The sequence below is a fragment of the Zalophus californianus genome, chromosome 4, assembly GCF_009762305.2.
Source record: "Zalophus californianus isolate mZalCal1 chromosome 4, mZalCal1.pri.v2, whole genome shotgun sequence".
NCBI lineage: Eukaryota > Metazoa > Chordata > Mammalia > Carnivora > Otariidae > Zalophus > Zalophus californianus.
The window spans coordinates 109,824,967-109,838,258 of NC_045598.1; the positions used below are offsets into that span (position 1 = coordinate 109,824,967).

At 44.0% G+C, this 13,292-nt stretch overlaps 1 long non-coding RNA gene across 1 annotated transcript; it reads left to right on the plus strand.

The window, feature by feature from the left end:
• Positions 1–634: 634 nt before the first annotated feature.
• On the plus strand, positions 635–2,507 carry LOC113938248. The gene is made up of 3 exons (XR_003524865.1): positions 635–723; positions 1,307–1,393; positions 2,445–2,507. It is a non-coding gene; the product is annotated as an uncharacterized LOC113938248 (long non-coding RNA).
• The last annotated feature ends 10,785 nt before the right edge of the window (positions 2,508–13,292 follow it).

Below are 13,292 nucleotides of genomic sequence, written 5' to 3' on the forward strand. Positions count from 1 at the left end.
TATTCATTATTGTGTCGTTGTCCTCGGCCGAAGGTACACCCTCCTTATCTCTGTCAGATTCCTAGCAATTGCAATTACACTTGGAAATGTTGGTCAGTAAGGGGAGGAGTCCCCTTAATTACAAAATGCAGTGCTTGTCATCTGAGAAAAATGAAGCACCCCCAAACCTGATGAGTGATCTCTAATCATCCCCTATCCGTGCTTTATTCCTTCCTGTGTGGTTGTCTCTGACATGCCCATTCCTGTGCGCTGACTCTCACCCCTGGGACCTGCTCCTGAGCTGACACCCACCTGCTGTAGTGGAAGGAAGGTTTGCTGCCTCCAGCGAATTATTTTAACAAGCAAGGAGTTGGAGGGAAATGCCAAACCAAACCAGGTTCTTCAGAATGAAAGACAAAAGCAAAGCACAGTTATGGCCTATTAGTGCCTTTTTCTTGATACTCTCAGTTTGCTGAGGTTACATGTAACGTGCTTTCGAAGTTTCTTTCCTGCTCCCTATTATGTACATTAATATATACATTTATTAAGTTCAATACCACGTAGAGCCACTAGATGTCGCTGCCTTCAATCTGTTCCGCTTCCGGCCCAGGCAGCTAAGGCGCTTAGAAGCCAGCCAGGCGTTACAGTATAAGAGGCCTAACCTCAAGGATTGTAGGGAGGACTGCGAGGGAGTGCTTGGGGCTGGACGCACTTCCAGAGATCCTTTGCCAGGTTGAAACGAAGGTGAAGAGAGCGGGTGGGGTGAGGGTGGGGGACGGGGGTGGGGAAGGCGGTCACACTGCGGGGCCAGAGGGCAAGGAGCAGGTGCTGGCCTTGAGGCCTGGCACAGGCTGGCGCGGGGGTGCTATTGCTCGTTCCCAGGGATGCATGCTAGTGGAGCCGGGGAACCACGGAATCTAATGTCACACAACTGTAGAGGCACATGGCCTACAGGGAAAGCCTTAGAGGTAACATCTAGAATGACAAGATATTCGGAAACATGCCCTTTGGGGCAAAGATGTCACCTCCAAGGAAGAGTATTGTTGGAGGGGTGGCATCAGCCAAGGCTTGAATTTATTTTTCTGATAATGTTTTTATATTTCTTGATTCAATTATTCATCTTCTATTGGCAGTGTTGCAGTTTTAATATTCATTTCTATTGTGTATAAACATCTCATCTGCAGCTAATTTGTGTCAAAGGGGCAACAACCCAAATTAGTCCATCTATTACAATCCAAATACAGTTAGAAGGCTGAGAGCATTCTAGAATGTCTAGAAGAAAGAGGATAACAATAAAACACCAGGTTCTGTGTTTTTGTTCCCACAGATACATTCAGGAGCACTTGTTACTGATGGAGACTCTCCCTGTATTTGGGAGCTAGGATGTCAATTTGCTGTTTCTGAACTCAGGAGGGTGAGGAAAAGCCTGTGAACATGGTACAGGGCACAGTGAGCTCTTTCCCTTGTAAATAAGCCTTTTTGCTAAGGAGGACGGAGATCATTTTCTTCTGCCAGCCAAGCTAGAAATAGAAGGCCTCTGGGCTAAGGAGAATTCTCTCTCTGATGGACACATTTGGACAGATCCCATTTATTCCTCCTTGAAGGAGTTAGTTGGATGGCAGAATTCAAAGGTTTTATCTACAGCTAGCTGGGGTTTGGACTGTGGCTAAGATGGTTCTAAGTGAGGATCCCAGAAGTGCAAAGGCAGGAGAGACAAAAGCATTGTTTACCAGATACTCAAACCAAAGCTCGGGCTCACTGATTAGTAAATGTGGAGCCCTGACCATGTGTCAGATGCTCCTTTAGCTGGGGACACATCAGTGAACAACGGACAATACACATGCCTCTCTGGAGTGTGTCCTTCGGGGGAAGAGACACAAAATACATGAAATAAATCAATTATGTACGTGAATATGATGAGAAATGCCAAGGAGAAGATAAAGCAGAGAAGGGGGATGGGGAATATAGGGTGAGATGGTTGGGGAAGGTCTCCCCGAGAAGGTGACATTTGAGCCAATGCGTAGAGGATGTGAGGCAGTTAGTCATAGAGAGGCCAGGGGATGGCAGATATTCGAGAACTCTGCCACCCAGTGGTTCAACCATTGGTGTTTTGGAATTGAATATGGTGGTAATATTTACACCAGGGAAACTGGCAAATGGTACAATCCAAGGCTCATTTATTTTGACACTTGGCTTCTCAGCATATCATGGGAGGGGAGGGGAGATGCAGTGGGGGCCTGCCCAGGATCAGGTCAGTCGCTGACTCTGGGATAGGGCTGCAGTTACTGGAAGAATAAGGCTGTGTGAGCTCACAGGCTTGGGGGCTGCTGCTAAATGTCAGCTTGGATATTTGTAGGTAGTTCTTTGCTGGATAGTCAAACCTTTCTCTTCACGTTGATGATCTCTCTTTAGAAGAAAGTAGATCTGAAAAGTACCCTAGAGTTAACAGTTATCACACATTTCAGGACCATCCTTTTTTCTTGAAATGATGTGAGAGCTGGAACATTATTCTTTACAGTCAGGCCGGAGGAGCCTAAGTCCATTTTGCTGAGCGGAGGTATGTCTATAAGCTGTTTTGGATAAAAACGTGTCCTTATGAGCCTTCTTTCCTTCGCATGTTCTCAGGCTGCCTCTCCCTCCATCCTAATCCACAGCTCCTGAGGACGCCAATGAATTAAACACTGTGCTCCATGACATTTTGAGAAATATATGATATACCTCAAACTTCAATAGGAATTATTTTGAAATTATCTATGATTTTGACTTTGATACATTTAGTTTTATCAATTTACCCTCCTTGTTATCGTAACACCCAAGGTTAAATTTTAGGGACAATTTAGCCCTGACCCAGGTTATATGGTTATATATGGGGGGCCCTCTTTAGTAACCAGGAAGAGTCCTGCTGCCCTTTAGAATGGGCAGAGCCAGAGCAATCCAGAGCACACAGATCTCTTTTTTGGGGCTAACAAAAACACACTGGAAATTTTACAAGAACTGACTTTTCTGTGAAGTTTCCAGAACTTTCACCTACTACGTGGTCTGGCACCGACAACCCACATCCATCAGTGTGGCCCGTTCCAGCTGGGAGCAGGGAGCTCAGAGGTGCAAATCTTCAGTGAGGGGTGAGGCGGGCCAGGCGTCCAGGCCCTGGAGCCATGAAGTCCAGGCACCGTCCCCATCTGTCATTGACTCACTCTTATGGACAGGAAAAGCCACAGTGGACTGCGTCTCTGAGGATTTTGTTGGGGTCAGCTCCTGAGGACCTGTACACTGCCTTTGCAGGGAGCCATGGCTGCTCATCCTCCTCCCAGGAGGAGTGTTTGGGAATGTGTGGGAAGTGCTCTTGATTTTCCTAAAGTCTGGGGAGTGCTTGACCTGGTGAAAGTGCCAATATGTCCCATGGGGAGAGGCCAGGTAGTGCCTGCTACTGCATTCAGCAGGAGTCAGGTCTACAGCAGGAGGGTACAAAAGAGATAGAATCCCTGATTTGTGCTCTGAACGTGGCTATAAGCCTAAATGATGGCTGAAGAGTGCTTGGAAGCCTCACACAGTGTCTGCAGAGATGCTGCTGTGGAAAGAGTCTTGGAGTGGGCGTGAAGGACTATATTCCAGTCAGGGCTCATTAGCTTTCTGAGCATCTTGGTCAAGGTGCTTACCTCTCTGGGTCTCAATGACTTCTGTAAAGCCAGAGGGCTGGCCCAGATGCTCCTGAAGCCCTACCCTTTGTAGTCTCTGCAGGTGCAGTTTCCTGAGGAGCTGACTCTGAGTGAGTCTCTAGGGGACAGCACATTCCAGGCAGGGATGGGCCATGAGAATGGTGATGGCTGTGCCCTGTGGTCAGCGGGGGACTGGCCCTCGGAAGGTGTTGACAGCAGCCACCATTTGCATGCAGTGATTTCCAGCTTGTGTGAATGGAGATGGGGGCCCTGTAAGGAAATCTACTGGTGGGTGTCACTGGCCTGAGCTCTGCTGTTGATTCCTCTGATGGTTTGTGGAAGGGCTGAGAAAACGATCCCACCAAAGGAGAGACAGATGCTCATGAACTGTGCTTTGCTTTATGTACACACATAGTGTGATGGTTAATTTTATGTATTGGTGTGACTAGACCACGGTGCCCAGATAGTTGGTCAAATATTATTGTGGGTATTTCTGTGTTTGGGGTGAGATAAACATTTGAATCCTTTGAGTAAAGCAGACTGCCCTCCAATCAGTCATTAGGGTGGGCCTCATCCAATCAGTAGAAGGCCTGAATAAAACAAAAGGCTGTTGTTCATAGGGTAAGAGGTAATTCTCCTGCCTTGTGGCCTTTGAACTAGGATAGCACCTCTTCCTGCTTCCACATCAGTTCCTGGGCTTTGGATTTGAACCGGGACATCAGCTATCAGCTCTGCAGATTTTGGACTTGCCAGTTTCTACAACATGAGCCAGTTCCCTATAATAAATCTCTCTCTCTATTGATATATGTTTATGTTGACATTGATAGATATAGAGATATAAGGATATATTCCATTGGTTCTATTTCCTGGAGTACCCTGATTAATACACATATTTGATTATCTCACATGCTGGAGGAGGGAAAGCAGATTGGTTGTGTCCATGAAGCAGTGTGTTCAGAAGACTCAGGATGTGTTTGCAGGCTCCCATGGAGAAATAAGTGCATTAGTTGAGCCCAAGAGTTGGAACTACACGGTGGAAATGCTGCTGGATGCTGCTGGGATGTTGCATAGATGCAAAGTCCTCCCTCCTCCAGAGAGATTAGGGGAGAGTAAACACAAGGTCAGTACCTCACACTTCTTTCCCATTGTCCACACTGACATTTCAAATAAACAAGTCTAGGGATGTTGGAGGATGAGCAGGCTAATCTATATATACATTCACAAGGTTTTTGAAAGAAAAATGCTGGGGGAATATTTAGTATTATTGCCATTATTATTTCTGGGTTTCATTCTACCTATGTTTAAATAAAATGAGGAAAAGGTTTCAATGATCTATGTGTTTTGGCAAAAAGGTTAAAATTTCTCCCTGGTTCAAACTAAAAAAACTTCTCATAATTCTCAGGTCAGACATATAAATATTCTAAACAAAAACTCATTAGTTCTGCCCACTCCACCATCTATTAAGACTGGCTAATCCAGAGGTTGACACAGTTAAATGAAAAGGTTCATTTGGAACTGTTAACACCTTGCAATAACACCTTGCACTCATATAGAACCCTTCATGCTGAAGGATTGCAAAGTGCTCTGCAGACAGGGTATAAATAGAAACCCTCCCCCGACCAGAGGCAGCCTCCTTATAGGCACAATGCCACCGAAACACACCCCCACAGTCTTTTTATTGAAAGAGAAAAGTGAAACTGAGAGAGTTTTTCCTTCATGCCAATCAGTTCTCAGATTCTCTGACCAAGTGGGTGTTCAACTGACCAACAGGGTATCTAACAATTCAATTCTGACACTAATTCCTAGAGTTAGCATGTACTCTACAGTGTAAGGGCTTAGTTCCATGACACTGTCCCCACATCAGACACCAGTTTCAAATGTGGTGCCCAAGCTACTGATATTTCTGCCTGGCTGAGTACAAATTTGGGAGTACCCATAGCCCCCTCTCAGGTTCAATAATTCACCAGAACAAATTGCAGAACTCGGGAAAGCACTTTACTTACTATTACCAGTTTATTATAAAGGATACAACTTAGGAACAGCCAAATGGAAGAGATGCATGGGGCATTGTATTGGGGGTGGAGGGTGCCAATGGAGCTTCCATGCTCTCCTGGGGTGCACTGTCCCAGCAGCTCTATGTGTTCACCAACCTCGAGGGTCTGAAACCTGTCCATTAGGGATTTTTATGGTTTCATTACAGAGGCACGATTGATTAAATCATTGGCCATTGGTGATTAGACTCATTGCCAGCCCTTCTCCCCTCCCCAGAAGTTAAGGGAGGATGGGACTGAAAATTCCAACCCTCTAATTAAGCGTTGGACCAACCCCTGTCCTGAAACTATCTAGGGACTCATAAGAATCTTCTCATTAGCATAAACTCAGGTGTGGTCTAAAGGGGCTTGTTATGAATAACAAAAGACAGTCCTATCTTTCAGGGAATTCCAAGGATAAAGTTTTAGGAGATTGATGCCAGGAACCAGGGACAAAGACCAAATATATATTTCCCATTAGACTGTACAAATGACATGGTATTTCAATTGACAGTACTGGTCACACTGGAGTGAGACCAGTACTAATGTGAGCATGTTACTCACATAGAAGGAGTTCTAGGGCATCTTAAATGGCTTCCTCATGTTTTCTCGTCTCACAGTACTGACTAATAAAATTTCCATGGTGATGAAATGTTCCAGTATGGTGGCCACTAAACACATGTGGCTATTGAGCACTTGACATGTGGCTAGGGTACTGCAATATTATTATTTTATTATGATGATTACTTTAATTGTGTTGTGCAAAGCTCTACAGTACAGATCCCCTGAAAATGACCAATGACCTCATGGGGAGGGGGCAGTTCCTGCTGTATCAGGAGCAGCCCTATGCCCCTCATTTCTTACTTCCCTCCTTGGAACTGTAACGCAAAGTGAAGAGATCTTGACATCTCCAGCAATGTTTAGTGTTGGATCTACCCACGCGTCCATCCATTCATCCCACCCATCCATCTATCCATCCATTTATCCTTTGAACAAATATTTCTTGAGCATATTCAACACTTGGTCATATTCATTGCTTTTCCAGGTAAACAGAGGTTTTGAATTTAGAATTGCCCAGCAATTCTTAGTATAGATGCAGAACCAAATTTTTAAAAACGATCTTATTTATTTGAGAGAGAGAGTGAGTGAGAGAGAGCACAAGAGCATAGGCAGAGGGAGAGGGAGAAGCTGACTCCCTTGCCAAACAGGGCTCCTGACCCAGGGCTCTATCTCAGGACCCTGAGCTGAAGGCAGACGCTTAGCCGATTGAGCCACCCAGGCACCCCTAGATGCAGAATCATATTTTGAATAAGTGCATAGTTAATCACTAAAACTATGCTTAAACATACTCTTTCCCAGTGACTGCAGATTGAGGGGTGATGCCAAGTGGGACAAAACGGAGGTGTGAAATGGTATGAAGTATGACTCCAAGCATTAAATATTTGAAGGGTCCTCCCTTAATAAGATAATGGCTGTCTTTAACATAAATGTAGTGCTCCTTAAGTAGAGTAATTGGTGATTCTTATAATCAAGAGGCCATTGATGATGGAGGGAAGTTGAATAGCACGGAGGGCAGCATCTTAAGGAGCTCAGTTATTTTCTCCCAAGTGGAATGGTGGGTTAGAAAGAGAGGAGAGAAAGGAGGCATTGAAGTGGAGTTTAGGAGGCTGAGTGAAATGACACTCCAGGGAAATTGTTAAGAGCAATGACGGAGACAGAAGCAATTGGAGCAAAACTGGGCCAGGGAAGAGAGCACAAAGCAAGGTGAGTTGCCACCGCAGCTCAGGCAGCCTTGTGTCCCCAAGCAACAGAAGCTGGCAGAAGTAAGCACTGAGCACAGGTCTGGGGGTCCCATAGGGGACACTTGCAGGAAGGGCTGGACCCTAGGACAGAGCCCGATGCAGGTGGGCTCCTTGGAAAAGGGGTTGCCCCAGGGCCTGGCTGGAAGAGGGGCTTCCTCTGATCCTGAGATGAGAAAGTGAGCCCAAGGTGATAGGCACGTGGTCTCTCTTACCTGGTGGTGAAGTTGGACCGTTGGGGTGGCAGGTGGGAGTGGGGTAGGAACAGTTTTTCCAAGGGGAGAGAGAGAAAAGCTAGACAGAAGCTACATTAGGCAAAATTTCTGTGCTTGTTAAATATTTCATGAGAAGGTCCCCGGCTAGGGCCCTTTATGCGTGTCCTAGTCAGCGCTGTTGTAACAGATTACCATAGACTGAGTGTTTTATAAACAACAAAACTGATTTCTCACAATTCTGGAGCCTGGAAGTCTGATCTTGGTGTGCCAGCAGTCAGGTGAGACCTGTTCCAGGTCACAGACTTTGTTGTATCCTGCAATGGGGCAGAAAGGGTGAGGGAGCTCTGTGGGTTTCTTTTATAGGGGCACTAACTCCATTTATGAGGGCTCCACTCTCATGACCTAATCACATCCCAAAGGCCCCCGCCTCCAAATACCATCATGTTGGGCATTAAGACTTAAACATATATTAATTTTGGGGGGACACAGACATTCAGTTCATAACAATCTGAAATGGTTTGCCTGGTCCTCAGTGGTTTGGGACCTCACCTCTGTTCACTGTGGTGTTTTGATCCACAGAACTGGACAGTGATTCTTATGACATTCCTTAAAACTCTAAGAGATGGGGTTATTTCTCATAAAGGACACTTGCTTTTCTGCCTACTGTGGCTGGGCCATAGTCCTCTTTGTTCTTTCTGTGACTGAGAATGAGGTGCAGCTGTATGAGCTCCCAGGTCCTGGGAGCTAGTTTGTGTGCTTAAGATATCCCAGGAACCGTTGCTTCTCTTTTATAAACTTTAATTAATTGTGGTCAATTTATACCTGTACCTTGGCATAAAGGACTCAATTTAATTTCTCTCTCTTTCTCTCTGTATACATGCACACACACAAATACACACACACACATATACATATATACATATATATACACACAAACATATACATATATGTGTATATATATGTACACACACACATATATAAAAAGGTTTAGAAAAAAATCAGACCAAGTGACTGGTGATTTATGTAAATATTAGAATTCATGAATTCCATTCCAAATAAATCCTTTCCAAACAAAACACATTAATATATGTAATATATATTATTATATTACAATATATTATATCAAATATATATTCATAAGTATATATAAAAATTAATATGTACATTCTATTCCAAACAAATCCTTTCCAAGCAAAATGCATTTATATGTATATCTATCTATCTATCTATCTATCTATCTATCTATCTATCTATCTATATATATATAAATAAAAGGGCCAGACATATGGGTGATTCTGCAGCTCTGCATTTTGCTTGGAAAGGATTTGTTTGGAATGGAATTCATGAATTCTTATATTTACATAAATCACCAATCACTTGGTCCGATTTTTCCAAATCTTTACAAGCTTACATAAGTATTTTTAATCTAATTACTTTGAAGTAGTGCGGTTATCAGCATTCCCACTGCTCAGGCTCCTCTTTCCAGGGTCGAGATAACTATGCCTTTGAAATGTTAAGGTCAGACCCTCAGACTGAGGAATTTGCTCCTTCCTTGGCTGTGTGCTGGGCAGAGCTGTCAAGCACACATAGCTGGGGGAATTGGTGCTAATGCCAGCCTCAGGGGCAGGGGCATGTTGGTGGTCCTGGCTACAGAGACGTGGGATTGGGTGGTAGCAACAGGACAGCCCCGCTTAAGTGCTGAGATGTGGAATGTAGACTGAAGGCTGTGCAAGAGAGGTCAGACCGGAGCAGAGACTGACCCAGAGGTGCTCAGAGGACATGCAGGTGGACAGCAGGTGCTCAGGTCATTGCTCTGGGCTTATGCTGGGGCCCTGGCTCTTGGGGGATAAATGGAATACTACAGTGAATCTTCCAGGGGAAGTCTGCAAGGCCAATACACAGTTTTTCCCTGGGGTGTCAGCTTTCCAACCTCTCGGATTCCTGACTTTGTTTCAAAAGCATGCTTCTTTTCTGCTATAAAACCTTTACAATTTGACTTTTATCCAAGAGGGAGTGAAGGCAATTGATGGTAATTTTGTCAAGTGTTTAGTTTAACATATAGAAGTTGAATTTTCATGCCAGAGTTTGTTTTTTGTGTGTTGGTCTCTGCCTGTCCCTCTAGACACATGCAGTTCTGACCAGCACAGAGGTATTTTCAGAATGAAATTTATACTCCATTAATACTAACTGGGTGAAAAATGCATTGCTCTTCCACCAAAGCTTATTTAGGGGTCACCTTGACTCTTTTCCAGCAAGTGGGGAAATGGTGGGATGTGGTATGGCAGCATATCCCCGGCACATAGGCTCAGGAGGCTGAGATCCAGGTGAGCTATGTGAGGTTAGGGTCTGGGCCCTCTGCCAGGATGGGGGCGGCATGCCACAGGCTCTCAATGAAATGGCTCAAGCTTGCTGTATCAGCACGTGCTTTTGAATAGCTATCGATTATAATGCCGTCTATGTGTGTGGCCCCTCCCACTGGAAGATTGTCCCATCCACTGTCAAACCCAGTGTGTCAGTATAATATCACTCCGGTGTGGGTGTAAGAAGCCCAGCTGCAGAGGAAACTGAAGAAACTCCAGGGCCTGCCATGTGGCCAGAGGTCCCTATTCAGTGACACAGAGGACCGTGGCTTTCCATGGAGGTGGCATGTGTGGCAGGGTGGATCTTACCCTGTGCCTGGCCTAGGTGTGAGGTTCTGGAGAGCCCTATGAGGAGGGCATGCCGAGGCTTCTGCTTGCACAGAGGCCCCTCTGTTCTCTGGAGGTGGTTCTTAGGCAGCTTGGGAAGGGCAGTAGTTGAGCCCAGTGGGCTCAGAGTCAGCCAGGTGATGGGCCAGTCAGCAGCTCTTTGGGAAGGGGCTTCACATTTGAGCTCTTGCTTCCACTTGCTCATTGTGGCTTGAAATTCCTTTAATGGGGAAGAATTCTTCCAAAAGATTCAGGTTTCAGGTCCTCATACTTCTTTTGGCAATTTATAAGAAATTTTTCATTGGTTCTGGCCTCAAGGGCTTTGAGAAAAGAGTTTATTGTCAACCTTAAAATTAAAAAAAAATCCTTAATTATGTTTTAGGAAATTTATGATTTTTAAGGATGAAGAGTCTTTTAGAGACTTATTTAGCTGTGTGACCTTCAGCAAGTTGTAGTCATCTTTTTAGACCTCAAATGACATTTCTTTAAAAGGAAGCAGTTGTACTATATAATTGCTTAGATCTATACTAATTCAAAAAGTAACAGTTCTCTAGTTAGAATCTTTAATGTGATGATTTTCATAATCAGGAAAACAATGCATATGTTATACATTCAGGTGGTAATTCTGATTAAAAATCGCAATGAAATATAAATGGCCAATACCAGGTCCTTTCCTGAGGTCAATATTGATAAAGGGCAGGAATGTAGAAAGTGAGGAGAAAAGAAAACAAACACAAAAAGTGTCAGAAATAAACTGCACTGGCCAGAGAAGATTCGAATGTCAGTTTCGCTGGTTAGTCTCTTTGACCTTGGGCATATTGCTCGACCTCTCGGTTTGCTGATCTCTGAGGTGGTAGAGCCCAGTTCGGAGAGTGTCATGAAGCTTACAGCAGTTAGGAGAGTGATGGGCACATGCCTGCCTACCTCAGGGGCTGCTACTCTTATTAATGGTGCTTGTTTGTGAGCTACGACCTGGTTAGCAGCAGTTTGGAGTGATTCTCCCTTTAATTCGAGATTACTTCTGAATCTGGGAGTAGAAAGAAGTAAAAGGAGGAATGGAAGTTTCAGCCTTGGCTTTAAAAAGTTGGTGAAGCAATGGGAAGTGGTACCTCCCTTTTATGGATCTCAATCTAAGGAGCTCTGTTAAAAAAAAAAAACAACCCATGACTGACACAACACTTTGAAAAACTACTTAGTTTTCTTCTTTTGGCTCTGCAATTTACATGGATTTTGGAAAAGGTGGTAACTTAAAAAAAAAGCAGCATATTATGTGTTTTCAGGGTTTTAATGATTTATGCAATTTTTTTAAGGTTTAAAAATTTTCTGTTTTAGGGTGACCTTGTTGGCTTCATAGCCTGAAATGTTTCTGGTTTGAATGGTGTTTGAAAATACAGTACAGTCTGTAAAATCAATGTCCTTTCAATGATTCCATTGCCTGGGTATGAGAGTCATGGAGGACACTGTGCCTTCCCTCTTACCATGCCACAACACCAGCTGGCCTTGAGCCTTCCCAAAGGCCAGAACTCCCTTGGGGCTCCTTGCTTCCCCCTGAAGGCCAGAGACTGCCACCCAGGGATCTGTGGCAATGCCTTCCTCCTCAGGCCCCGGGAAGTCTCTGGGGTTTCACAGAAGGGTGCCTTTTAATCACATACAATAGGACTATGAAAATAAGGACAAAGGATAAAACAACAACAACAAAGGATTAAAAGGAAGATATAACCACAGTCTAAAGATACTTTAACTTTGAAGTTTCTGGCAACCTGTGTAGATAGATGATAGGTAGAGATAGAAATTAAATGAAACACTACAAGCTACATGATTTCCATTATATCATGAATAGAAGTAGACTAGCTTGAATCTTGACTTAAGAGTTTTGTCCTCAACTCTAAAAGGAGTATGTCGTGAGTGTCCTTATATAAAGGATATTGACCGAGTAGTTTTTTTTTTAAAGATTTTATTTATTTATTTATTTGACAGAGAGAGACACAGCGAGAGAGGGAACACAAGCAAGGGGAGTGGGAGAGAGAGACGCAGGCTTCCCGCTGAGCAGGGAGCCCCATGCAGGGCTCGATCCCAGGACCCTGGGATCATGACCTGAGCCGAAGGCAGATGCTTAACGACTGAGCCACCCAGGTGCCCTGAGTAGTCTTGAATAAAAATGATGCAACAGTTTCAGGGACTATATTTTTCATATGTCTATTTCTCATCTTTTCTCTTGTCCATCACATGAGAGGAGATAGGTTATTCTGGAGGCCACCTACTCTAAAAAGGTAAGATGAGTCCAGAATAATGAGAGGGCCTCAAGAGAAGATTCTGTTGAATCACTAATGAAGAAGGTACACACAGTGCTGCAGTCCTGTTAACCATGATGCTTTCACCTGCCTGACTGCCAGTATCTCTTATTGCTGTGTTCTGCCCACCGGATTGACCCTGCTCCAATGTGGCTCCAACACAGAAAGAAGGGAAGAATAGGTCAATATGATGATGTAGAGATAGGGAGGGTCCACATGCTGGTCTTGCTAAGGGTTTTGGTCCTTCTTGTTTTTTTTTTTAACTCTTATATTTAATTTTTTTTAAAACCATCCAAATTGGTAAGGAAGAACTAAAACTTTCACTATTTGCAGATGACATGATTCTATATATATAGAAAACCGTACAGACTCCACCAAAAACTGCTAGAACTGATAACTGAATTCAGTTTTAGTCTTTCTTACAAGAGCAATGGAAAGCCATTGCAGACTTTATTTTTGTTTCATTTTTTATTGTTATTTTTGGCATGCGAGATACATGCTAGGTTTGAATTTTGAAAATAACACTCTCTGTGTGTTGTGTGTAGAGATAGCAAGGCCAGGGTATGTGTAGGAAGCCAACACAACAGGTTAGATAACAAATGAAGGGTTTGGTTCCAGGTAGGATGGTGGCAGTG